We start from the raw sequence: 25,113 nt of genomic DNA, 5'->3' as shown, positions 1-25,113 counted from the left end.
GGGGGGGGGGGGGGGGGGGGGGGATGTGAGCAGAGGACGCAAGACAAACTGCCTTCCAGTGCCGGGGTTGATACGAGTTTCGAATCTTTGGACAAACAATGTCTGGAGTCACACGTGCTCCCAAACCGTTGGTTTCAGGATGCAGTTTTCTAGGTTTCTCCAGAGAATTTTGAGTGAACTCGCTGCTTTGAGGATATGTCTAATGAAGGACCTAGACATTTTTTTGCAGTCTGCGTAGTCTGGTTGCATGGCAGCATTAAAACAGTTGTGTAGCTCTAGAATGCCTCCCGTGGCTAGGCCCTCAGGAATATGCCAACTGGGCTGTGCCCAGGGGAAAGGTAGCAATGTCAATGAATTAATCAACAGATATTTACAGATGACTCAGCATTCATTCAGAAGTATTTATTGAGTGCTCCTAGGTCCACGATAGATTCTGAGAGCTTATTAATACAAAGGCAGGAACAACAATAAAGGAACAGGGGAAGAACGGGAAGTATAAGATATGACCCCTGTGCTTCGGAATTGTGTACTTTAGTCATCAAGCCGAGTTAGTGTTCATCCCAGGCAGGGCAGGTGGAATGAGCTGTCAGGTGGGCTGCCTCACCCCTCCTGTCACTGTGGTTCAGACATCAGCCTCGGTGACCACCCTTTCCCACTGTGACTAGATGCTTCAGGAGGGTCCTTCTCAGCCCAGTGCAGTAGGCTGTCAGTGCCAGCCACCTGGAGGTGTAGAGGAGATGGAACCCAGCATGCTCCCAGCCACATGCTCTTGACATGGTCAGTAGGAGTTCAGAGAGGACCGTTTCACAGGGAAGGTGCTTCAGCCGAGTTCTGAAAGATATACCGAATTTGGGTCAATAGAAGGGAAGAGCTGTGGGTTCTGAGGCCTGGCATGGCCTGTCAGGGGAAGGGGAAAGAGAGATCCACTGGAAGGATGCTTCCTTCCTTTTATCCAATCACAACCCCATGAAAGGATAGCTCCCCATTCCCTTACCTGAAGTCCTATGGCCAATGCATTTTAGAATCCAGAACTTCTCAGATTTTTTAAAGGTAATTCAGGGCATATTTCACGTATTAATGGCATTCCTTCTGTGGTATGGGGCAGCGTCCCATAATCGACTGCGTTATTACTTCTGCAGTGAAACATCTGAAAGTTCGTATTAAGTAGGAAAAAAAAAGATCCTGCTAGTCTTTTGTCCCTTAAGGTCAGGTGTGCCGCCCAGTGAATTTTGGTACCAAACCAACAAAAACATAAGGAGAAAAGGAAAGACGAAAGCTTGGTTTTCAAAATCTCTTGGTTTGAGGTTTGCAGGTTTATTAACAGCTAAGGTCTATTGAATGCCTCTTCTATAGCAGGCACTGTTCTTGTCCCTTGACATTGACAATTCTATGAAATAGCTCTAATATCCTCAGTTTAGAGGTGAGGAAAAGGAGGCCCAGAGAAGTGGAGAAACTTGCCCAAAGCAACACAGCCAGTGTGTCAAGAGGTGGGATTCAAACCCAGGCAGTCATAGCTCTAGGGACCCAATCAAGTAGCTGTTACACACGAGGAATCTGAGGGCCTACGAGATGAAAGGACTCCCAGAGCCCTAGAGCGGTGGAAAAGCTAAGAGTTGAAGGTGCCCTGGCTCCTGGGTCCCTGGAGTGCTCAGGGCCTTCTCTCAGAGCCCCTGTGGTCGAGAATCCAGAGGGGCTACTCAGGGAACAGGCTCTCGTTGGCTGCAGGCCTGTACTAGGGGCATTCTGGCCCCTGTGTTTTGGCAGCGGGAGATTTTTTTCTCCTAACATATTGACAGGGAGCCAGTTACTGTTTACTATGAAGTTCCTACAAGTTTTTATCATGCTCTTGTAATTTGACAGTTTCAGATGGAACAATCCAAATATTAGGCTGGGAGGTCTGCGCTGCCGACAACTGTCACGCTCTTCCCAGCTGATGAGAATCACATTTGCTTATATTTATCAGTCATTAGGAACTTGCATAGTATATGTGACCCCAGAAGAAATGTCAGTGTGTTCGCTGGATGGCTGTCTGCCCCACTTTCTGTTTCAGGTTTGAGGTTTGAGGCAAAGGCTGTTAAGGCTTAGATGTTTAAGAAACTGTTAGGTTGTTATGCTAGGCAACCGAGAACTTAATTGGAGCCAGATAACAAATAAAACAGAACTATTCAACCTTCCAACAAATATTTATTAAGTATTTACTATGTTGTAAGGTCCCGGGACAGACACAAAGGTGAATGAAAGCCAGGTTGGGGGCCGAAAGCTCTTACTGACAGGCTAGACCAGCTGTTTGCAAACTCACTTTTTTTTTTTCTTTTAGCATAAGAGTCCTTTTGTAAAATCAGTGTCATAATGGGGCTCAATTTGTCACAGAGGGCATGCAAATGGACCAGTAATTTTCAACCTTGGCCGACTGACCGTTAGAATCTTCCGTCCACCTTTGAGAAGTCTCAAAACCCTGGTCACATCCCAGACTGACATCTGAATCTCTAGGAGTTGCAGTCCAGCCAAGGTTGGGAACCACGGGTTTGGAAGTACCTCTTTGGAACCTTAGGGTTCTATGGGGAAAAAAATTTGGAAGTTGAATATTGTCTAGCTGAATTTTCCAGGCTCGGGGAGCACATGTCAGAATCACTTGCAGTGGGCTAGGGAGGCTTGTTTAAAGTGGAGCTGCCCAGGCCCCACCATCTCCGCTGCCTACTGGGGATTCTGTTTTGTAGGTTTGGGGTATGCCCTAGGTAGCTTCATATTAGGTGATTCTGACAGACTCCAGAGTTGGAGAACCACTGATCTAGAAGGTTAGAAAAGACATGCATGTAAATGCCTTCCCTATAAGACAGTGTGATGAAATAGTAATAGTAATGATGCTGGCTACCATTTTGGATCATGGCTTATGTGGAGGCACTATATCGAATGCATTGTAACATTTACAGTTCACACAACCCGATGAGGCAGGTGTATATTCACATTTTTACAGATGAGGAAACTGAGGCTGGGAGGGATGGAGTGACTTGTTCAAAATCACCTGCTTCAGGAGCGACAGAACCAGAATTCTAAGTAGGTCTGTTGGGGTCTGGCCCTCAGGTTCTTTTCGCTGAAATGGGTATTTTGAAAGTGAAGCTGCTCACTTTCAGCAGGTGTGGTCAAAGAAGCTGCTGGCAGGCTGGACAGTTTGAGCCACGTCTTGAAAAGTGGGTGGGATTTGGAAGTCACGGCTTAGAATGAATTGCATCTCTTCCTCGCAGGGTTCAGCTCTTGTAGCCGGGAAATCTTTGCAGCAAGGGGGTTCAAAAAATTTGGAAACAACAGTCCCTGTCCTTGGTGGCCTGACACTGTGGTGGTGGATGAGTGGCAAACCCACAAAATGCTGCACGAGCTGGAAAGCTGTAGAGATAGGGCCAGGGTTCGGAACACGGGACACCCTTGCGGGATGGAACAGTCAGGGCAGACCACACAGAGCAGGTAGGATTTGAACCCAACCTTGAAAAATAAGTAAAATGCACTTAGGTAGGATATATTTAGGAACTTCTTGAGTCTACTTGCTTCTATGTCAGACCTTTGTCTCATTAAAGCATACACATACATACTGCAAATCACACTCTAAAAAGCCTTAGAAATCATGGGGGCGCCTGGGTGGCTCAGTCGGTTAAGTGCCTGACTCTTGGTTTTGGCTCAGGTCATGATCTCAGGGTCATGAGATCATCTGCTTGACATTCTTTCCCCCTCTTTCTCCCTTCCCCTCTGCTCCTCCCCCCACTCATGTTCTCTCTCTCTTTCTCTCAAACAAAATTTTTAAAAAGATTTTATTTATTTGAGAGAGAGAGTGGACAAGTGAAAGAGAGCAGGAGTTGGGGTAGGGGCAAAGGGAGAGGGAGAAGCAGACCCTCTGCTGAGCAGGGAGCTTGATGTGGGGCTCAGTCCCAGGACCCCAGGTTCATGACCTGAGCCCAAGGCAGACGCTTAACCGACTGAGCCACCCAGGTGCCCCAATACATAAAATCTTAAAAAGAAAAAAAAAAGAAATCATGTCAGTATTTATTAGAGGTTCCCCAAGGATCTGATCCTAGTAAAGCTAATAATTTTTCTGAACCTCAGGGGCTTCATCTTTCAAATGAGAGTAATAACAATGCCCAGCACATGGGATTGTTGAGTGATTAAATGAAATGATGTGATCATATTTCCTGGCCTGTAGTAGGTGCTCAGGAAATTGTAGCTGTAACTCCCTTTAGGGCTTAAAGGCTGGGTGTTCATGCGTTGGAGTTCCAGTTAGTATTCTGGTTCCTCAGGAAGGATCAGGTGGAGAGCTGGGGCCACAGAGGAAGCCAGGGAGCCAGAAACTGAGGTCTAGTCCAGGACGGCAGGACTCTGGGCAGCACAGCCCGGGTACAGCCAGGATCCCAGGGCCAGGGCACCCTGCCCTTTGCCCTCTCTTGGTGTGACCTGCTTAGAAAAGCTTTCCACAAAGTGTGGCCTCCCCTGGGATTTAGTCAGAGCACTGGCACCTGGGGAGGCCCTGAACTGGGCAAGTTTAGCCTGCGGGTCTTGGCCAACAGATTCCCCAAGTCTTCCCTCTCTCCATATGGAAGGCCACGTCCTGGTGATGGCTGAAGGGGGAGGGGTGGGGCGAGGAGGGCACTCGGTGAGCCCGGCCACCTGTGCCACAGTGCAGCCACTTACCTGTGCAAGTGAAGGGCCCCTTCCCCCCACCCAATTTCTGGAAATGGGAGCCTGCAGGCTGGAGGGAGCTGGAAGGAGCCCCTGTGACTATAGGATTTTCCCTTTCATAGTGCTGAAACCAAATGGATTTTTTCTCATTCCCAACATGTCTGGTGATGATGAAATCCAGAGAGCATGCTGCTGCCTAGAGTCCAAGTACACAACCCAACAGAAATCTGTTGCAAATGTCTATTGGCCAGTTTAAGTCAGCTTCCACAAAGACAGGATATAGGAATAGACCCCACTCCTGTTTGAGGACGACGTCAGATAACTCTCCCTGCTCTGGTTGCTGGAGAGCCTGCTAACAGGCGTTCCTTCACTGTGGGCTTCCTAAGGCTCACCTTCCTCAGCCAGTTTTCCTCATCACTGCACATGGGAACCAGCTGGAATCTGGGGACTGGGATGCTTGATGGCTTTAATGCCGAGATTTTTCAAGATAGGAAGCACTCCTCCTCTCCACCAGTGGGCATGGCCAAGTTGAGAACTTTCATCCATTGGAGACAGTTGTAGGAGCCAGGAACCATGGATGTTACAATGGTGAAAATCATGGCCAGTGTTTCCATTGGGTGTGTGACACGCCGAGTACCCCAGCCCTCAGATGTCAGAAAGGTCGGGAGGGCGGCCTTCTCAGAACCTGCTGGAGAGGTGGAGCTAGTTTCCTGTCGGGAGGTAGTCTGGCTGGAGGAGGGGGGGGTGCCCTTGCCCATACTTCGCACACTCACATCTCAGGAGCACTTTGTGGCTGGTACTCAATTATTGCTTTTTGTTTTGTGTCCAGTATTCGTCTTCAGTCTCAACAAACATTTGTTTTCGGTCTCTTAACCAGACCTTCAGGTGACAGGTGGGAGCGGGAGCCCTCACATCTCGAGAGGCCTGCGTGGCAGTGAAGAGTTTAGCTCTGGAGTTGGCAGGACTGGTTTCTCTGTGTAGCCCCGCCACTTCCCAGCTGTGTGTCCTGCCACATCGCTGTGCGTCCCCCCCGGGGGATAGTTACGCACCTGCTTCGTTGGGCTGCTGTGAATGAGATAATTCATACAAAGTGCTTATGCACAGCGCTGGGCCACTCCTAAGCACTCAGGAGAGGTGGCAGAGCCCCTGCCCCCGGCCAGGCACATCGGCTGGCATTTTACATGCAGCATTTTATCCCGTCCTTATCACAGTCTTGTGTGGTAGACTGGTATGGTTCCCAGGGAGGGATGACAGACTCGAGGGTCAGAGAGAAAGTGCTAGGTTAAGGTCACACAGAAGGAGAGCAACAGGGTCAGGGTTTAAACCCATCGGGGCTATGTTATGCTCCTCTCAGACTTGTACTTCTAGAAAGTCTTTTTCAAAATTAAAGGTAGCACTGATTGATTAAGCTAAGGTTTATAAGCTAATACCTCTCTGAGATGAGGGAAAGTGGGATCTTTCTCCAATATTTGCTCTAAAATTTTTAGTATGGTTGTATATAGAGAGTTATATAACTAAATATCTATATCTATATAACTAAAAATATATAGTATGCATATATATGTGCGTATACGTTGTATATATACACTGAAACTGTCTCCACCATGAGCTTTAAAGTCTACGTGGGAAGCCCAGGGCAGACACCAACTAGGGACAGTTGGCAGCTGGCCAGACAAAATCTTAACATAAATGTACTTTCTTTTAAAGGCTGCTTCTGGATTGAAGTGCTTCATCAGTAGAGATGACCTAGCAATTATGTTTTTTTTCTTTTTAAAGATTTTATTTATTTGAGAGAGAGATTGAGAGCACAAGCAGGGGCGTGGCAGAGGCAGAGGGAGAAACAGACTCCCTGCTGAGCAGGGAGCCTGAGATCATGACCTGAGAGGAAGGCAGATGCTTAACCGACTGAGCCACCCAGGCGCCCCTAGCAATTACCTTTTGTGTTCTGTTTCCATTTTAATTCAGCCAGCATTCATTGTGTATTTGCTGTGAATGAGGCACCCTGCTAACAGAAAAGGGATAGAAAGGTGAAGGAGGTGTGGTTTGGAGGAGCTCCGTGTTTGCTGAGGAAGTAGCCCAGGGATGACCACCATGATGGAGTATGATGAGTGTTTCACCTGTGGGGGAGCAGAGGGCTGTGAGAGCACAGAGGTGCAGCTCATTCTTGGGGAATCAAGGTAATTTCATGGTGAAGGATGATTTCCTTAAAGGATGGGTTTGCATCTCTCGGGGGAAGTTGCTGGGAAGTACTTTATGGATGGGGTATGGCAGTGGTTTGGTGACACAAGGGGAACGAGAAAGTCTCCTTGTTCCCAAGGGGCTCATGCTGGTGGGGTGGAGGAGGAAGTCAAGCAAACAGACATTTACAAGCCCAGGAGGGAAAGGGAAAGAGAGAGGACTGGAGAAGCCAGGAAAGGCTTCACAGAGGAAGTGATGACTGAGCTGAGCTGTGAAGAAGGATTTTAGCAGAGCCCAAGAGTGAGGAGGGCGTTTCCCCCAAAAGCAAACTGTAGGGGTGGAGACCTGAAGGCATGTGTGAGCCTGTCACGTTCTGGAAGTCATAAACAGTCTGATGGGGCTGGAGCCCAAGCTGTATATGAGGAACATCCAGGCAAGGCCGGGGAAGTCCAAAGCCTCCTTTCTAGGGAGAGACTGTCAAGCAGGACTACGCGGATTGCGTTAGATTGTCTTTGAGAAAGATAGTTCCTGTTAATACAGATGACCAACACTTTTCTGTTTTAAAGCCTGATGATGTCTCCACTGTATAGTCAGCCTAAATCTCTCCTTCATGCCCTGGTGATTTCCAGAATGGCTATGCCACCCCCCCACCCCATCTTCATTCAGTTCAAGGAGCCAGGGTTTACTGGTTGGGGAGCTGAGACTTGAACAGCACAAATTTATTCTCGTACAGTCTGGAAGCCAGAGGGCTAAAATCAGGGTGTCAGCGGGGCTGTGTTCCTTCTGGGGGCATCAGGGGAGGATTTGTTTCCTTCCCTTTCCTTTCCTAGAGTCTGCCTGCCTTCCTGGGCTCATGAGCCTTTCCTCCCACTGCTCCACCTCTCATCAGCTTCTGCAAGTGTCAGCCACCTCCCCTTCTTGTAAGGACTCTTGTCATTGCATCACACATGCTCCAGTAATCCAGGATTACCTCCTCACCCTGAGATCCTTCATCACATCTGCAAAGTCCCTTTGCCACATAAGATAACATTCACAGGTTCTGGGGGTTCAGACGTGGGCATCTTGGGGTGGTGGGAGCACGATCCAACCTATCATAAAGTACTTGCCTTTTGGGGGTCTTAATAACACCCTAGTCATAGGACAGTTTTTGTGTTAGCAGGACCACCGGCCCCTGCCCCACATCGTAACTGATAATTTCCGTGGGAAATTTAGCAGCACTGTTTCCCAGAAAAAAAGAAGAAGAAAATCCATGCTTTCCCCACCCCTCCTTTAAGTGTCCTTTGGACATGCAGTATTAATCAAGGACAGTGACATTAATCAAATGAAAGGTAAGGGATGCCCAAGGCAACTGGTGTGGAATAAAGGGCTCTGTCGTCCAAATCTAGAGTCCAAGGTCCAGTTCCCGTTTCTCATGAATGCTTTTTTTTATCTTTGGGCAGGTCACGTCTCTGGGCCTAGCTTTGCATATCTGTGAAATAAAGGGATCCTATTCCAGCCGTTAGGGTCTCCCGCTCGGTATTGGCACGTTCCCGAGGCCCAGTTGCTGTTTTAAATGTTCCCACCACCATTCTGCCATGCAGAGTAATGGAAAGAGAAGAAGGTGGCTGGAAGACACAGCTCTCAGTCACGTTTCTAGATACACTCAGGAATGTGATGGTGTTTCTTCTCTCTAGATGCGTCAACCGCGCTACCCTTCAAAGCGCTCCGCTGAGACTTCTGTCTCGTAACATGACTTTTTCTTAAGAGTGCCATCCACATGTCTGACCTTCTCTTGGTGGTCTCTCCCTGGGGCTCGGCCCTTTTCCATTGAAAGCATTCACATTTCTTACCTCAGAGGGAGGAAGCCAGGGGCTGGGAGTCATTAGACCCCCCTTTCTGTCTCTACTCCATCATCTGCTAACTGGATGACCTTTGGGAATCACTTAATCTAATCTATAAAATGTGGATAATTATATGTCCTCTGTCTACCACACAGGCCTGTTGAGAGGGTCAAATGAGGTAATAGCTGTACAAATACTTTGAAAAACATAAGACATGTTTTAAAACATCATGTCTCTTTCTATAATTTCTTATACGTGTGTGCACATGCATGCATTTGTGTTTGCACGTGCGTGTGCATATGTGTGCGTTTTTACTGGGAAGGTCCATTAGTTTGGGAAGAGGGCAGACAGGATCAGGCCTAGATCACAGGCTTTCCCTACCATTTCCAGCCTCCCTGGGGAACTGTCCTTGGCTGTGGGTAGGAATCATTTGTTTTTTTTCAACTCTTTCTTTCCTGCCCACCTTCTTGGAGGCTATTTGCATTTCATCATCAATAATTCTGGAGCAGTATGTTCTTTCTGTCCTGAGGGCCCCTGGAGCCCAGTGGACCCCTTCATGATGCTGGATAAGAAAACTTGCTGTTAATTAAAGTTCACAAAGCCACATGGCATTTTCCTGACCCTCAGTTGTTACCTAGGGAGTCTTGTTACGTACAGGGTGGCAGAAACCACATGGCAAGGAAAAGGGAAATCTTTGGCCTTGTCTGTGTTTCTTCTTGGAAAACCTCCCCGCTGATCCTGGACAGTTAGCAGAGCAAGCGGGTATGTCTGTCCGAAATGCACACTCTGCATTTTTGGTGCTCTTTATTTCCTCCTGCAGGGAAAGTTTTGTTTCTTTACCTTCCGAAGCAGGATTTCCACTTAGTCCCTGAATTGTTTGACAAGAGGTTACCCGCTGATGCTAACCAGATAAACGGTGTTTTAATACGCTTTGGTTTCTAAATCATAAACCTTGGCCCTTTTCAGTCAGAGAGCTTTGTAGCAGAGCCGGGCCCACTGGTATGTACATTTCTGCCTGTAGGTTAGGAAAGATTGGAGCCAGATTTTAAGCTTGAGTTACTCTGATCTCAGACAAGGCTCCAAAGAGCCCTTGTTCATTTCTTGTGGCATTTCATTAAGTGTCAGAAGTATTTCATTAGTTATCAGAACAAAGATCACATTCGCCATAAGAATGCTGCGTTGAACTTCCTCCAAGTCATTCATAACTCCAGGTTCCAGAAGAAAGATATGATGGGCTATGGAAAAAATCTGACTACAATATGTACGTCCCAAAAAGGGGATCTCAATTTTGCAACTGGGACCCCTAGGGTTTCTCCTTGGACGCACGCCTGGTGGCAGCCAGAGATGCCTTTGCGTGAGGACAGGGATGGGGGACACATCCTGATGCATGGGGTACTGTTGTCTCCTTTACAGAGCCTCCCTGCACATTGCTGATTCAGCCGTCCTGATGACGACCATTTTAGGGCACCTACTATGTGCCACGCCATTTACATGTGTCATATGAGCCTCAACCAGCCAGCCCCATTTCACAGTTGAGGACTCTGAGCTGAGGTAGAAAACTCCCCAGCATCGTGGTCCTCCTGTAAGGGGCACAGTGGGGTCTGAAGGCAGCGTTGCCTGACCCCCATGTCCCTACTCTTCCCACTGTCAATCCAGACTGTGGGACTGTCCCACACACTGTGGCACCAAGTGATTTAGCTGTAGGTGAGCGGGTTTGGGGCCCAAGTTCTATGGCCTCTCTGTGGGTTCTTGTGGCCAAGTGCTCACCGCTCCTCACAGGCTTCTTGAGTCCTCCCTTGCTTCTCCATCCATTGGCTCTTTCCCGAACGAATAGTTCTTCTGGTTCTCCCCTCTGTTAAGCGGAACAGGAAGAGTCACAGCTGGTGTTTATTGAGGGTGGGCTGTGTGTCGTGGGCTGAATAAAGGTACCAGGTCCTCATTCCTGGAGCATGCAAATGCCAGCTTGTTTGGAAAAAGGGACGTTGTGGATGTGATTACGTTAAGGATCTGGAGATGGGGAGATCATGCTGCCTGATACAGGTGTCCTTATAAGACAGAGGCAGAGGGAGATTTGATACCCAGACACACAGCAGAGAAAGTGCTGTGAAGACAGAGAGAGACTTGAGGATACTGTCCTTGAAGGTCGCCATGTTGGGGCCCCTGGCTGAGGAACCCTACAGCCACAGAAGCCACAAGTGGCAAGGAGACAGATTCTCCCCTAGAACCTCCTGAGGGACCACAGCCCTGCCGACTTCCCATTGATACCGATTTTGAACTTCTGGCTTCCAGAACTACGCGAGGATACATTTCGGTTGTCTTAAGCCACTGGGTTTGTGGTAGTTTGTTTTGGCCGCCATGGGAAATGAGGTCTATAAGGCTCGGAGCTAAACCTCAGAGGGCCCTTGTGAGTCAAGTGTCCGTATTGTCCCTTTTCTGTATGAGTCGAACTCTGTACTGGAGAGTCGAAGGACGAGCCTGGGGCCCAGAGCTCAGAGGCTACAGAGTAGGGACTCTGAGGAGAGTCTGCCTCCAAGCCCGTTCTTCACCACTGTGTTTTTCTCCCTTCCTGCCCCAGTTCTTCTCTCACGCCAATGACCTTTAGGTCAGGCCTGGGTCAAGATTAGGACTTACCCCTCGAGCTTTCCTTTTCCTCTTTATGGTTTGACTTCCAGGTGCACAATACTGTCTGTATTCCCTCCCGAATCTCCTGCCTACAGAAACATTTGGTCCCCTGTGGGCCACGTGCACCCAGGAGTAGTGAGCTGAGATTTCCCTTTCCCTCCACGACTGGAACGCAGGTCATTGTGGGCTGGTGCTGAAAATGTTTTCTTTCTGGATTTGGAGGGAAACAGTAATTTCTTCCCCCTGTTTTCCAGTAAATTATCATTCCAAACAGTCCGTCCCCCTAATCCTTTGTGAATGGCATTTGGTATTTATAAGCTATGCTGTATTGCAGCTGTTTGAGCTCCTGAAGAGCTTACCATTCATTCACTCGGTCACATTTGTTAATATTACAATAATATCCGTTCATGCAGACTTACAGCTTGGACAGGTTGTTTAATGTCTTGTGGACTCAGTTTCCTTGTGTATAAAATAGGAGTAATGACCCACTTGGCTGTTTGCAGTGGTGGTTGAATGGGGTAACGTGCATAGACCATTTGTCGGGCGTTCTGTAAAATCACTGCTATCTGAATACTGAGTTTATGTAAATACACGATAGTCAGTATTTTGGGGGATGGAGTAAAACTGTAGAACAAATCCCTCTTTCTTCCAGTTAACTGAGGGTAACAGACTTGCACCTAAATAATTTCCCCTAATGCAAGGAAGAAAGGTATGCATCATTTTCACACATGGTTATTATGCTGGAAATATTTCATATTTATGATAAAGAAAAAAAATGAAGTGGTGTATGGTATGTGGCTACATAGAAAGTGGCTTAAACATTTGGAGCAGGAGAGGCATCCAGAATAGAGAGAAATACCATTGCTTCCTTCATGGGCCTTTCACATAAAAGATGTTCAAGAAATGTAAGTTGCATTATAATCACGATTGCTGTTATATTAATGAATTCAGCAGGACTTAGAGAAAATCGTTCTTCAACCTGCTCCAACCTGCTGGGGGTCAGCCTCTGGGGCGGGGGGCACTGTTTGAGGGTCCCTGGGGGAGAGGGGTTAGGATCTCACATTTGTTTAGCACCTGCCCGGGCCCGGCACTGTGCCCCACAGGTAATCTCACTGGGTTTCCCCTAAGCCCCTGAGTCCTGGAGGGCAGCTCAGGTTCGGATTACATCCCACACCAGCCACGGGTTTGACTCCCAAGAGGACTCCTCTCAGTTACGCTGGAGAAATGAATGCATTGACTGTTCTCTCACACAAAATCAGCTCCGTAACCACTCAGCCCACGTTTGGCTCTCTGCCTCCACGGTGACCGTCATGTGTCAAGGTCGGAGGCTCTGTGTCTCTCACCTTCGGGAAGTGCGGCCAGCATGGTAACCGCCATTTACGGAGGGCCACTGAGGGCCACAGCCTGTGCTAGTCACTTTCCCTTCATTATTTCACTGCCTCTGCACGCCAGCCACTGAGATGGGCACTGTTAGCCCCATCTGAGCGCTGGGGATGAGATGCGGAGTGACTTACCCATGATCACACAGGTAATAAGTGGCTGACCCGGCTTGTTTGATGGAATACCTGGGCTTTTGTCCCAGTTGATCTCTTACCCTCCTTGCTTTTCAGGGATGCCCTGCCCAAGAGGGTGGCGCTGTTGTGTCGGCCCTGAGTTCTCTAGTGTTCACTTAGCCCCAGCTGGAAATGCCTCTCTGTTGGACCGTCACTAGTTCATTTTTCACTTTTATGTGAATCCAAAAAGATTCCCCTTCCTCTAGCCAGATTCTTCTCTCCACTGGTGGTGGGGGGGCACACTGGATTTCAACCCCCAGATGTCCTTGTGCAGTGAATAACCTGCTCAACTGTGAGTGGTGTTCCTCTAGCCGCTGGACACCGTTGCTTTCTGTTCGTCTGAAATTGGTTTGCTTGAACACCCACTCAGTTGCCTTTATTCTACCCTGTCTGAGTCCACACTGAATAAAGCACTTGAAGATTGGTCCTGGCCACCCAGGATCACTCAGAGGCCCAGGGGCACCATTGAGCACAATGATGACTTACTCCTGGGGACACTCGACTGATTTTCAAACACTCTAAGCAAGAAGAAGCAGCCTGATGATAATATCCTAAATCAGAATCTAAGTCCTTTCCCAGGATTGCCCTAGAAGGGCTGGGTCTGTTCTCAAGACTTCTCCTCAGTTTTATTTTTAGGGGTGTGTGTGGGGCCGCCCTGTGGATCTCCCCTCCTAGGAGACTAGTGAGTGTGTCACTGAGGATAGGGTCTTCTTGAGGCTTGGCTTCCTGGTACAAAAAGAGCCTTTCAAACTCAAGACTCCTCTACAACCACCCTTCGGCATCCTGTGCTAGCTTGTTTGCTTCTTGGCTCCTGGTGGTGTTGCTGAATGCCTTTGTGAAAAGACTTCTTTCCTTTCTCTTGTTAGCACAAACTCATCACTTCCCCCATGTCCCTTCTCCCTCTTCTTCCCTCTGTCTTCCCTCCCCCATTTAGAAGCCTTCCAGATCCTTCTTTCCCGAAGGCCCAGAGCAAACCTGTCCGCTGACTCTCACGCAGGTCTTTAGCTGGCGGTCTGAAACACTTTGCGAGGCCCAGCAGCAGATCTGTTCACGCTGGCTAATGTCTGTGACAGTGTGTGCCGCACAGTAGGCTACCAGGAAAGCTTTTGTTTTCATCGTCTTAATTTTTATTTTCCTAAGTGGTCAGAGTCTTGCCTCTTACCTTCCATAGACACCAGATCATTTATTGCCCGGAACAACTCTGGCAGGAGCTACAGTCTTCTGAACCTCTAAGAAGACATACGCACTCAACCTAAACCACTTGTTCACAGCCTCTTTGAACTTCACATGTGCTCTCCTCTCTCCCTTTGGCAGGTTGCATTGTTCACAATGGGACGGGGTGAGTTTCAGGACCCTGGGCCTCTCTTTCCGGTTTTAGATGACTCCTTTTGGTCCAGCTTGCCTTGGACCACATGGCTTCTTGGTGAACACACAGTTCTGCTCTCCAGGGGCTGCTCCCTTGTGTTCCTCTTCCCCTGCAATTCGGGCTCTTGGGGTTTTCTCAGTGGTGGCGAATGGTAACCGACTTTCAATTTCACCAGCTCCCTTTGCTTCCCACCAGATGTGTGGGGCTGCCTTGCTTTCTTGTTTCCTGGAATTCAGAGCCTTTTCATCTGTACTGATTGATCCAGAAAGGTAGGCTTTATTGACGCATTGGTTAGAATGTTGAGCAGTTAAGCTGTGGTCTCTCACATATGTTATCTCAGCAAATGTTCACAGAATGTCTGGGAGCAGAGCTGCTGCTGGTCTCAGGGATTATCCACACAGCGTAAGAAACTGGGTAAGCGCTGCTCTGAAGAACCAGAAGACTCATGAAGGAGGCAGGCCCCTTGCCTAATGATGTTACCCAGATGCGGTGTTCCTGCAATGGCAGGGGGGTATGCCACCTGAGCCCCCGAGTGCACTAAGTGTGTGGGGCGCCTCGGGAAGCACGCGAGGCGCTGATATTTATGTTGAACTTGGAACGCTGCTCCAGTGCAGGAGCAGGTAGCATACGATTGCAGGCAGGGCCTTCAAGGCACAGGAGCTCAGTGTGTTGGGGAAATGCAGAGTGATCCCTGATGCCTGGAAAGTGTAGGGTTGGGAGGAGGCGGGGGAGAGGGAGCTGAAGACTGGAGTTAAATCAGGTAAGACAGACTGAGACCAGATGATGGAGAGCGGAACAGGGCACCAAACTGAATGTACCTTCAAACCGCCTAGGTTTGAACTTTATTTTTTCTAGACAGAGATGAGCCATGAGGGTTTTAATGAAATTGAGGGTAATGACCAGGGCCGTGTTGAGAAAGACAAATCCAGTGGAGAGAGAAGTCAAAAGTGCATGAGCTGGCTGGTCCTGACTTGGGATGTGTTGGGCAGCCTGGGAATGTGCACTGGCGTGTTTGTCATCACCGAAGTACCAGATAGGCGTGATCGTCGCTGCCGTTCCTTACAGACTGTGGTGCCCGAGACTCCAAACAAGCTTCCACCTGGACGTCAGGCTGGCCATGGCCTCCACTGATCTCAGATCTTTCCTGGGGTATATGACTTTTCCTATATGGACAGTGACATTTCAGAGGAACCTTTGGTCCCCTGATGATTTCTGCCTCTTCGGTCTCTGGGGCTCACAGCCTGCTTTTAAGTGGGTATTTTACATCCAGTCAAAATGTCTGCATAATTAAGTATTGAGGGTCCTGATTTGGTTTCTCTTTGTGATTTTTAAAAAAAGATTTTATTTATTATTTATTTGACACAGAGAGAGCACGAATAGGCAGAGTGGCAGGCAGAGGGAGGGGGGAGGCAGGCTCCCTGCCGACCAGGAAGCCCAATCCCAGGACCCTGGGATCATGACCCGAGCTGAAGGCAGACCCTTAACTGGCTGAGCCACCCAGGCGTCCTTGTGATGTTGTTTGTACAGCAGATGCAGCCTTAGCGAGGCTGAGGGGAGGGTTCTGTATTTGCTCCTTACGATGCTCCCACATCCATACACAGTTATGTTCTAAAAAATTCAGTGGAAGAACAGGTTGGCATTTTCCTTTCTATATTGCTTCCGTATATTGAAAGCCTGTACAAAGGGCAGGAAAAAAAACATTTTCTCAAGTTTTTATTTTAATCCCAGTGTAGATAACATACGGTGTTAGATTAGTGGCAGATGTGCAATACAGTGATTCAGCACTTCCATACATCACTGGTGCTCGTCGCGACAAGTGCCCTCCTCCATCCCCATCACCCACGTCACCCGTCCCCCACCCGCCTCCCTTCTGGTACCCACCAATGTGTTCTCTAGAGTTCAGAGTCTGTTCCTTGATTTGTGTCTGTCTCTCTCTTATTTTTTCCCTTTACTTGTTTGTTTTATTTCTTTTATTCTGCACGAGTGAAATCATATAGTATTTGTCTTTTTCTGAACTATTTCACTTAGCATCATGCTCTCTAGCTCCATGCACATCGTTGCAAATGACAAGATTTCATTCATTTTTTTTTTTTAAGATTTTATTTATTTATTAGAGAGAGAGAGAGTGCACACGAGCGGGGGTTAGGGCAGAGGGAGGGGGACAAGCAGACTCCCTGCTCAGTGGGGAGCCTGACATGGCCTTGGATCCCAGGACCCGGAGATCATGACCTGAGTCAAAGTCAGATGCTTAACCAACTGAGCCACTAGATGTCATTCTTTTTATGGCTGAGTAATATTCCATTGTAAATATATATCCCACATCTTCTTTAGCCATTCATCAGTTGATGGACCCTTGGGCTGCTTCCTTATCTTGGCTATTGTAGATAATGCTGCAGTGAACATGGGGGTGCATGTATCCCTTTGAATTAGTGTTTTTTTATCCTTTGCGTAAATACACAGTAGTGCAATTGCTGGGTCGTAGGGTAGCTCTATTTTTAACTTTTCGAGGAAACTCTATACTATTTTCCAGTGTGGCTGCACCAGTTTACATTCTCACCAACAGTGCAAGAGGGTTCCTCTTTCTCTGTGTCCTTGTTGACTGTGTTGTTGATTTTAGCCATTCTGACTGGTGTGAAGTGGTATCTCGCTGTAGTTTTGCTGTGTATTTCCCTGATGATGAGAGATGTTGAGCATCTTTTCATGTGTCTGTTGGCCATCTGGACGTCTTCTTTGGAGAAATGTCTGTTCATGTCTTCTGCCCATTTTTAAATTGGATTATTTGGTTTTTGGGTGTTGAGTTTTGTAAGTTCTTTATACATCTTGGTTACTACAGAAAAGACATTTTTTTATGGTAGTACAAAGGGTAAGAAATGACAAATGAGTCTGTCTCGGCTCCTCCACTCCTCTTTCTTGAGCGATTCCCCTTCAGAAATGTGTCCTGCCTATGTGCATTTTCATATACTATGTACATTTTTTTTCTCTGTTCTTTTTCTTCTTTTTTCACACAAACAGGAGCATGGACATCCTCAGTTCAGTGTCTTTGGCGTCTTGTTCTTTTTTACTTAACCGTGTTTTGGAGGCCACTCTGTCTCAGTATATATGCATCTGGCTTGTTCTTTTAAGCAGCCTCATGGTCCTCCAGTGCCTACATGTACCATCATTTAACTCTCTCCTCATTTCCCCATTTAAGGACGCATGGGTTGTGTTTCACATTTATCATTTGTTTATTTGTAAGAATTTATTTATTTATTTGACAGAGAGCAAAAGTGGGAGGGGCAGAGGGAGAAAGACAAGCAGAGTCCCCACTGAGCAGGGAGCCCAATGCGGGACTTGATCCCAGGACCCTGGGATCATGACCTGAGCCGAAGGCAGACATTTAACCGACTGAGCCACCCAGGCGCCCCTCACATTTATAATTTGTAAGTCACAACTCAGATACCCAAAATGCAGTTGATTTTTCTATAACCAGACTTGGTTCATAAGCCCTTGTTTCAGGACAACTGCCAGTTCTAGGAGACCCCGATGCTCAGACACTCCGTGTTCAACATGATCGGTTCAGGGTTTGTGTGAGGATTCTCCCCCTTCTTTGCATTCTAGCCTTGCCCCTGGGGGGGGGTGGGGCTCCTGGATGAGGGGTTCGCGCACAGTCTTGGTGAGGGGAGCATGGTGTCTGCTCTGTCTCACTGTCTGCTTTCCACCCTTTTCAGTAACTGCTGCCAAAAGCCCCACAAACTCTCCTTTGGGATGGCCCCTTGGGTGGGCCCCTCCGCCATGACGCCTCTCTCCCGTGGCTTGGTCATGTGGGTGGCATGTTGGACGAGGGCTTCCCCACAAAGCTGGCAGGTCCCTTCTGTCTCAGGCTCCTAGACGGATCTGGAGTTTGTATCGTACCCCACCCCAGGCCAGAGCATTCCGGCCTAATCCCTGCTTGCTGCCTCTCACTTCCTCCCTCATCTGCCTGCTATTCAAACTCATCATTTCCTTTGGTTTGAGAAGATAATTCCAAGGCCCTAGCATCTTCTTCATATTCTTAACCTATACCTCTGCTCTTTATGCCCCACACTTCGACTCCTGACAAAGCTTAGCTTTTCAGATTCTCTCCCAGTGGTGATCTTCGGGTTTTCTCTGGTGCTGTGATCAGCAAGGTCATTCCAGAAGCACTGTATGGAAAAGAAGGGATTACTAAGAGGGAGAATTGCACTAGGGGCTGGTTCCGGAAAACATTGTCCTACCAGGTTGTTTCTGGTGTCCTGCCGTTCACCACGGCTGCAGGGAGGACCCTTGAGCCCACGTCTCTGTGTACTTTTTTTTTTTTTTAAGATTTATTTATTTGAGAGAGAGAGTGTGTGTGCATATGTACGCAAGTAGGAGAAGGGTCAGAGGGAGAGGGAGAGAATCCCAAACAGTCTCCATGGCCAGTGCGGAGCCTGACACGGGGCTCGATCTCACGACCCACGGCATCATGACCTGAGCCGAAACCAGGAGTTGGGACACTCAACTGACTGAGCCACCCAGGCGCTCCTCCGTCTATTTTATAAGCACGTGAGAAGATGACTCCTACATATGATTCCTACTGCCCAGTATCTTCTTAAATGTTTTTAAAAACCTCTTCAAAGATGCATTTGGTCATACCAATGGATTTTGGAAAAAATGTTTCACTTGATGGTAATTGCAAATGACAGCTCCTTCCCTCTCTCCCGGCTTAAGGTGCCAAGTGGAAATGCTTTGTTTCCTCAATGAGGGGAGGAAGGGAGGAAGAATGTGTGTATCTGGGGGGCTTACGTGGAGGCAACACCCCCCATTTGTAACCAGGAGTCCATGATACTTAGTTTTGTATTTCCTCAGGCCTGTCTCAGGTCTGGAGATGGGCCAGCCAAATGTGCCCCAAAACATTGGCTTTGTAAGAGTTTCGTTTTGATATGTAGTAACAGTGGCAAGTGCGAATATGGCATCAAGGATTCCTTAAAATCATGTGGAGATGATTTATTGGATGTAGTAGGAGTCCGTAGGAGCTCAGACTTTCTCAGCAGCGTCTGGCATGGGGACTCCCCAGCACCCCTGATTCTGCCTGGCATCTCCAGCCTTCAATAATCTCCCATCTTCCCTACAGAAGAACTGATTTCTGCTTCCCTAGCGGTTTAGCTCAGGTACCTCAAAGGAATGCCACTTCTCTAAATGCCGTGAGAGTTAGAGTCCCTGGGATCAAGCAGGGCAGGGAGACCTCCCCCTGGAGCAGGGGGAGCTGGCCTCACTGCCAGCCTCCTTCGTGGAGGTCCAGCTTCCCCACGGTGCCCGGGCTCAGACTCCCGGGGGCTCCTCGCTGGCCCATCCCAGGGGCTGCTGCTCTGCTGGCCGCGGTGGCCCGTGTGTGGTTCATGTTAGCACAGCTGAGAGAGGTCAACCCCTCACAGAGACTTGTCTGAGCTCTGCGGCCAAACAAAAGGGAAATAAACATGCAGAGTCTAAGAAACGCAAACAGCCTGGCCCATCCTACTCAGTGCTCAGCAAAGAGGAGGCAAGCCGTCCTGTGGCCACAAGCAGCTGCCAGCCAGCCTTGCCCGCTGGCTCTCCAGCTCTGATGGACAGGCGTGGAGGCGCCCCTGACCCCTGACTTCTTCCCTCCTTTTGAGGATAAAGGCCGAGTCCCAGCCCCTGCTGGGTCCCTCTTTCCATTCCTATAACCTGTTCCTTCTCCAGGGGGTTGAGACCAGGAATGACGTCTCCCAGCAGATGAGACTTTTATTCTTACGTAGAAGGAGGTGGCCTTATCCTCAGCACCACACCAGTTTAACAGTCTTTTCATAAAAGACAATATTTTGTAAAGCAGAAATAAAACAGATGCATTAATGGGAAGGGGGGATTTTCCTTCCTTTGGTAGTTGTGGTATGAGCCATTTATTCATTCCGTATTTCAGTTCTTCAGCACCTCCTATGTCATTGTGCCAGGTTCTCGTGATACAGGACAAGAGGCATCCCCTGCCCCTAAGGAGCCTGCAGCCTGGTAAACTAAGGCAGACGAAACAAATCATGCTGAAACTAAACAGTTACATGGGGTCCAATGGGAGGATGACAGAAAAGGAGGTGGATTTGAGGCAGTGAAGGGTTGGGGCGGGCTCGCCCCAGGAAGAGCATTACTGGGGAGGTAACGCTTCAGCTGAGTCCCGGAGGGGGAAGAGGTCGTCAGTCCAGGACGTGGCGGGGGAGAAGGCAGCCTCGAGAGCAAATAGCACGAGCAGAGCATGAGAAATGAGTGCATGGAGTGTGGTGTGGGTGGTCCGTGTGGTGCTGGGGTCAGGACAGGAGAGGCAGCGGGAGCCGTGTCGTGCAGGCTGGATGGCAAAGCCAAGGAGTGTGCGTTTGAAATGAAGATGTAGGGAGAGTGGACGAGCCAGCCGACTTCAGGGGGTGGTGGGGTACGTGGGGCTGAAACAGAGCAGTGGTTTTCACAGCGTGGTCCCCAGACCACTGGCATCAGCAACGCCTGGCAGCATGTTGGAAATGCAGCTTCTCAGATCCCACCCCAGATCTCTTGGGTTAGACTCTTTGCAGATGGGTGCAGTGGCCCGTTTTAACAAGACTTCCTGGTGATCCTGATGCTTCCTCAAGTTGAGAATTGCTCAAGTGGAGACTAGAGGAACAACTAGAAGGAGAATAGTCTTGTAGGGGGAAAGGTGATGAATTTGGGCTTGAATGTGTGGTTTGAGATGTCTCTGGGGATGAGTAGGCAGAGTGTGGTCCCAAGACCCACGGCATCGGCATCACCTGGGAGCTTGTTACAAATGCAGAACAGAGGTCCAGCCAGACCTCTTGAATCAGAAGCTGTATCTTGATAGGACCCCCAGCTGAGAAGCAGACTCTGTAGTCTAGAGGTCAGTTGGATATATGCGGTTAACACTCACGAGAAGGGTCTGGGCCGGCAGGAGAAGTGTGGGTGTTGTCAGTTACGGGTGACAGTTGTAATGACACATTTCCCGGGCACGTGCATAGGGTTGAGAAGAAGGAGACTAGATGTGGCGTCTGTGCTGGAGTCATCACACTGGCCGGGATGAACGTCACCAAGCTGCACAACCTCACACATAATGAGGCCCTGGATGGCAGCCAGCCTGTTGTAAGGAAGACATTTTATGTGCTTGTTGCCCTTTCCAAAATGCTATTTGCAGCCACTACCTTGAGAAACAACAATTTCCGAGACACCCACAGTAGGTCACCCACTGGAAGAACTGGGACCGGAACCTGGTGTCAGAGCCCTGACTGTCAGGTTCTTGTCACTGAGCCATCCTGTGGGGGAGGGAGGCTCTGCATTTACTTCTGTTACCAGGGCCTGAAGGGTGAGCGAGCAGAGAAGACATCACACGTGATGTTCGATAGATGTTCGTAGAATCTGCTCAGTGAAGGTTTCTCGATGGTTGTTGGAGCAAATGATGGAAAACGAAAGGACAGAACTGCTTCCAGATTCAGAAAGTGCATTCCTATTGGTAACCTCAATCTGATCCTTAAAACATCATTATAAGTAGATAACGCCGGAATTATTCATGGTCTAATTTTTTAAAAAGTAACAGCTTTATTGAGATATAATTAATATGCCATAAAGCTAATCATTTACAGTGTAATTCAGTGGGGCGCCTGGGTGTCTCAGTCAGTTAAGCGTCTGACTCTCAATTTCAGCTCAGGTCATGATCTCAGGGTCCTGGGATCAAGCCCTGTGTTCGGCTCCCAGCTCAGCAGGGAGTCTGCCTCTCCCTCTCTGTGTGTCCCTCCCCCTGCTCTAGTGCTCTCTCTCTCTCTTTAAAATTGATAAATCTTAAAAAAAAAAGTGCATTATTCAGTGGTTTTTATTATATTCACAGGCTGTATTACGATCTCCACTGTCTAATTATAGAACATTTCCATCACCCCAAAAAGAAACTCCATACCCTTCAGCTGTCCTTCCCTATTTTTCCCTCCCCCAAGCCCTGGCAATTGCTAATCTTTCTTTTTTAATTATTATTTATTTTTTAAAAAATTTAAATTCTAGTAAGTTGACATACAGCTCAATATTGGTTTCAGGAGTCGAGGTCAGTGGTTCATCACTTACATACAACACCCACTGCGCATCACAACAAGTGTCCTCCTTAGTGCCCATCACCCATCTAGCCCATCCCCACCCACCTCTCTCCATCAAGCCTCAGTTTGTTCTCTATCATTAAGAGTCTCTCATGATTTCTCTCCCTCTCTTTTATTCCCCCCTCCATTTTGTTTCTTAAATTCCACATATAGTGAGATCATATGGTATTTGCCTTTCTCTGATTGACTTATTTCACTTTGCATAACACACTCTAGCTCCATCCACCTCATTGCAAATGGCAAGAGCTCATTCTTTTTTGATGGCTGAGTAGTATTCCATTGTATATATACCACATCTTCTTTATTCATTCATCAGTAGCTGGGCATTTGGGCTCCTTCCATAGTTTGGCTATCGTGTAACCCACTTTCTTTCTCTGTGGATTTGTCTCTTCTGGGTAGTGTGTATCAATAGGCTATGTGGCCTTTTGTGTTTGTGTTCTTTCACTTAGAATGTTTTTGAGGTTCGTCTCTATTGTAGCATATCTCAGTACTCTGTCCCTTTCATGGTTGAATAATAACCCGTTCTTTGGTTATACGATGTTTTGTTTGTCCACTCATCACTTGATGGACATGGGTTGTTTCTGTCTCCTAGCTGTCATGAAGAAAGCGGTTATGTACATTCACGTACGCGTTTTTGTGCGGACATGTGTTTTCATTTCTCTCGGGTATATGGCTAAGATTGGAATTACTGGGTTGTGTGGTAACACTACATTTACCTTTACTGAGGAACTTCCAGATTGCTTTCCAAAGGGTAAGAATGTCGAAGACATTCCCTCCTGTTCTCTGCATCTTCTCCCACACTTGCTGTTATCTCTCCTCTTTATTACAGCCCTCCTAGTGGGTGTGCTCTCATTTTATAGGTAAGAAGATGGATACTGCATTGTTCACCGAAGTTCATAGAGCTAGTAAGTGGCCAAGTTAGAACTTTTTTTTAAAGCAAATACTTATATGATGCATGCTCTGTGCTAAGCATTCTTTAAGTCTTTTGCTCTTACTATTTATTTTTTACAACAACCTGTAAGGAAGGTACTATTATCATCTTGGTCCCAAGAGTGGGGGCCCTTGGGCACAACGTTCAAGGAGACAGCACTCTGAGGTTCCACCAGCACCTGCATGACCCTTTCGTGCTGCATCCTGTGCACCTCACGGTCCTCATCCACGTCCTGGCCCCGTGTGAAGAAACTGACGCATCAAAAGATGGAGTAACTTACTCAAAGCTGCATAAGTTAGTAAGTGGCAGAGCTGGGATCCTAGCCCAGGAAACCTGGCTTCAGGGCTCAAGTCAATAACCTCTATGCTGTGCTCACGCCTAGGCCTTTGATGGCCAAACTGGGCTTTTTTTCTATTTCTTTCTCAAGACCTACGTTCCCCAAATTTGACAAGTGAGGAATGCAAAGTAAAATCCCAAAGATGGATTATGGGGAGACCTAACAGAACTAATGGAGCCTGTAGCCTCCCAGGTACCTATTGCATGTTCCCTGGAAGGGTTAACTAGCCACACAGTTTCCCTTGGCAACATCTGTGCTTATTATCCCCATGCTGCATAAATCTGCCTAGTTCGTGTCGGCCACCCTGCCAGTGTCCAGATGGACTCTGTCCTGCCGGGGAAGAGGCCATCCTGAACCGTCAGGATGATCAGCTCTGCCCGCTGTAAGAAAAACACATGGTGTCTGGGCCAAGGGGGGGATGAGTCTGCCCCTCGTTCCAGTGTCCTGACTCAAGGATGCAGAAACCCCGTCTTGCACAATCACACCCCGACCCGCTGCTCATTCTCGTTGGCCTGTTCATCAGAGGTAGTTGCTCGTTTGTTTTTGAAACATCGTCTTTCCAGCAGTGCTGCTGTTCCTGTGGGTTGTGCCTTGTTCTCTAGTTTAGGCCGAGATTCCTGGAACGCAGTGTGGATATGAAAATGTCCATTGGCACGTGTGTAGGTTACCTCCTTGGGGTGATGGGCGGCCTTTGGAAAGACGCTTACTCAAGTCATCAGCCAATAGTAGGTTCTCCCTCTGCTGCCTCCATCCCTCAAGAGCAGGATCAAGTCAGTCCTGATTCAGTGGCTCATCGCAGCGCTGCAGTGGGGCCCAGGCCAGCAGATTTCTGTTATGTCAGAAGAAAATGTTATAGCTCTTGTTCTCCATTGAAAATGATCACTCCTGGGCTGCCTGCATGGCGCAGTCGGTTAAGCGCCTGACTCTTGGTGTCGGCGCAGGTCATGATGTCAGGATCAGGAGATCGAGCCCCTCTCCAGGAGTCTGCTTGAGTTTCTCTCTCCCTCTCTCTCTGCCCCCTCCCCCACGGCTCTTACACTCTCGCTCTCTCCAATCAATCAATAAATCTTTGAAAAAGAATGATCACTTTTATGGTTGCACTCTTACCCTTTGGTTTGGAATTTCAGTTCCTCAAAGCTGCGGGACTCGGGACCAGCAGCATCTGGGAGCTTCTTGGAAATGCAGAGTCTCAGGCCCCACCCCAGACCAACTGAATCAGAATCTGCCTCTAAGGAGATCTCTAGCTGATTCCTGGGCACGTCCAGGTTTGAGATGCACTGCTCCACGTGTCCTCATTTCTGTATTATCTTCAGCTGGTGTCTCCGCCCAGCCCTTACTTTGAGGTTGGAATTCTTGGTAGGCTTTCAGATCTTAAAAAGAAAGACGCACACACATACAGAAATTCGTTCCCTCGCCCTTACATGATGTCATTCATTTTACCTGGCCTGCCACAAGAGAGAAAAAGGCAGATTACTTCCAAGTTATATATATATTTAAGACTAACTTCTTAATTGCGTCTCTTAAAGCAGCACGCTGGATCCC

The 25,113-nt window shown here is 48.2% G+C and overlaps 1 protein-coding gene across 1 annotated transcript in view; it reads left to right on the top strand.

Annotated features, from left to right (window-relative positions):
- Positions 1–25,113, top strand: part of THSD4 (thrombospondin type 1 domain containing 4) — a 513,844-nt gene that overhangs the window by 48,187 nt on the left and 440,544 nt on the right. The gene's annotated exons all lie outside the window — the stretch shown is intronic.

The sequence above is a fragment of the Ursus maritimus genome, unplaced genomic scaffold (genome assembly GCF_017311325.1).
Source record: "Ursus maritimus isolate PB19 unplaced genomic scaffold, ASM1731132v1 scaffold_27, whole genome shotgun sequence".
Taxonomy (NCBI): domain Eukaryota; kingdom Metazoa; phylum Chordata; class Mammalia; order Carnivora; family Ursidae; genus Ursus; species Ursus maritimus.
The sequence above is the reverse complement of the archived record's forward strand: the minus strand, read 5'-3'. Positions and strand labels throughout refer to the sequence as shown.